This window comes from Sardina pilchardus, chromosome 4 (assembly GCF_963854185.1).
Source record: "Sardina pilchardus chromosome 4, fSarPil1.1, whole genome shotgun sequence".
NCBI lineage: Eukaryota > Metazoa > Chordata > Actinopteri > Clupeiformes > Clupeidae > Sardina > Sardina pilchardus.
In genome coordinates this window covers 32,871,220-32,873,719 of record NC_084997.1, presented here as the reverse complement: position 1 = coordinate 32,873,719, position 2,500 = coordinate 32,871,220, and the positions used below count along the sequence as shown (strand labels likewise).

The 2,500-nt window shown below is 45.4% G+C and overlaps 1 protein-coding gene across 1 annotated transcript in view; it reads left to right on the top strand.

Moving 5' to 3' along the window:
- LOC134079001 (partitioning defective 3 homolog B-like) overlaps positions 1-2,500 on the top strand; it is a 192,573-nt gene that overhangs the window by 175,968 nt on the left and 14,105 nt on the right. The gene's annotated exons all lie outside the window — the stretch shown is intronic.

Genomic DNA, 2,500 nt, shown 5'->3' with positions numbered 1-2,500 from the left:
ATGTCAGTAAAGCATATTTGAATGTGAGAGTGTGAGTGAGAGTGAGTGTGTGAGTGTGTGAGTGTGTGAGTGTGTGAGTGTGTGAGTGTGTGAATGTGTGTGAGTGAGAGAGTGAGAGAGTGAGAGAGTGAGAGAGTGAGAGAGTGAGTGTGGGAAGGAGAGAGAAAGAAAGGGAGGGGGAAGACTACTTGCCTTGTGTGTCTCCTTGGTTTGATAAGTGTGTTTTGGCTGAGAAAAGTGGCATGGAAATTGTTGTCGAGAAATAGGTGAAGAACAGTGCTGCCATCACAAATGGCACACACACACACACACACACACACACACACACACACGCACACACACACGCTCAGTTTAAATACCTCTTGTAGTATACAGTACATACTGTACCACAACTTCACACCCACCACAATAGGCACATACAGTACATATACACAAATATTCAAACTTCCCTGTGTGTGTTTCTCTCTGTGTGTGTGTGTGTGTGCGTGCGTGCGTGCGTGCGTGCGTGCGTGCGTGCGTGCGTGCGTGCGTGCGTGCGTGCGTGCGTGCGTGTGTGTGTGTGTGCGTGTGTGTGTGTGTGTGTGTGTGTGTGTGCGTGTGTGTGTGTGTGTGTGTGCGTGTGTTGTGCATGTGCGTGGCGTGTGTGTGTGTAATAAGTGGCGAGCCCAGGAAGGATTGATCCTTGGCTCCACACCTCCATCAGTCCAGACTGGCCAGGAACAGATGGTGGAGTCAGCATGCTCCTAATCACCCCCCCCCCCCCCCCCACACACACACACACACACACACACACACACACACACACACTCACTTTCTCTCTCTCTTTCTCTCTCTATATATCTCTCTCTCTCTTTCACTCCTCAAACTTTCTCTCTCTCTCTCTCTCTCTCTCTCTCTCTCTCTCTCTCTCTCTCTCTCTCTCTCTTCTCTCATTTTTTCCACTCCATCCCCTGCCTTCGTCTCTTACACTGTGTTTTCTATTTTTCGCTCTCCTGTGTGTTTTGTGTGTCTTGTTGTGATTCCACACTGTGTCTGTGCGAGGGAGGGATGGAGGGAGGGAGGGAGAGGGAGGGAGAGGTGAAAATAGTTTTAAAAGGAGAAAAAAGCAGAAAACAGAGGAACAGCGGAATGGAAGAGAGATGGAGAGGGAGATTGAGAGGGAGAGAGAGAGAGAGAGAGAGAGAGAGAGAGAGAGAGAGAGAGAAAGCAGAAAAAGAGACAGAGCAATGGATGAGAGATGGAGAGTGTGATTGGGAAGGAGAGAGAGAGAGAGAGAGAGAGAGAGAGAGAGAGAGAGCCATGAGAGAGAATGGAAGGCACAGAAGAAAAAAAAAGGAAAAGTTTGTCTTTGTCCCAAGGCCTGAAAAAGCTGTTTACACTTTTACATTGACAATGTTATTTTTGTTTCCTTTTTCCTTTAGTGCGAATATATAAAAGTATCACATTAATCTTCTAGTTTTATTGTCCTTGTGTCAGCAGTCATCACTGTTGCACTTAGGCCTTGTGTTTAGCTATATCTTACAGACATCCCTTTGTTTCCAGCTGTGTGTGTGTGTGTGTGTGTGTGGCATGTGTACACGTACTTGAGTGTGTGCGTGTGAGCTTGTGTGTGTGTGGCGCGCATGTGTGCATACAGTACTGTATGTGTGTGCATGTGTGTGGTGTCTGGTCTGTGTTTGTGTGCAAATGTGTGTGTTGTGTGTTTGTGTGTGTACTCTGGCCAGTTGTTTAAATGATGCACTGTGATACTTAGAGGAAGCAGTTAGAATGTGAGATGTAACACTTTAAAGTCCCACAGGCAAATATATTCCTCTTTTCTGTCCTTACACGCAGTTATTTATGTTTCCTTTAATCTCCTGGCTCAAAGCCCCCCTTCTTCCATGCTGTCAGAGCTCTCTAACTCCTCTACATAGTATTTAGAACTCTTTAACTCCTCTAGAACACCCTAGCTCCTCCACGCAGTATTTAGAACACCCTAGCTCCTCTACAGTAGTATTTAGAACACCCTAGCTCCTCTACAGTAGTATTTAGAACACCCTAGCTCCTCTACATAGTATTTAGAACACTCTACCAAAGCTCCGCTTTAACCCTCTCTGACTCTACATAGTGTTTAGAACACTCTAGCTCGTCTACACAGTATTTAGAACACTCTAGCTCGTCTACACAGTATTTAGAACACTCTAGCTCGTCTACATAGTATTTAGAACACTCTAGCTCGTCTACACAGTATTCAGAACACTTTTCAAGGTTTCATATCTGAAACGGACATTTGACCTTTTCAGAGAATATACTGTACGTAAGGGATAATGAATAGAACGCCGGTCATTATCGGAAAATAATTCCCGACAGGAAGAACAGAACCCCGACGCGCAGCGGAGGGGTTTTGCTTCGTCCTGAAGGGAATATTTTCCGATAATGACCGGCGTTCTATACATTATCCGCTTATTATATGGCTACTTGCCAAAAAGAGAAATTAAACTTAACTCAATGTGTCTTTGGC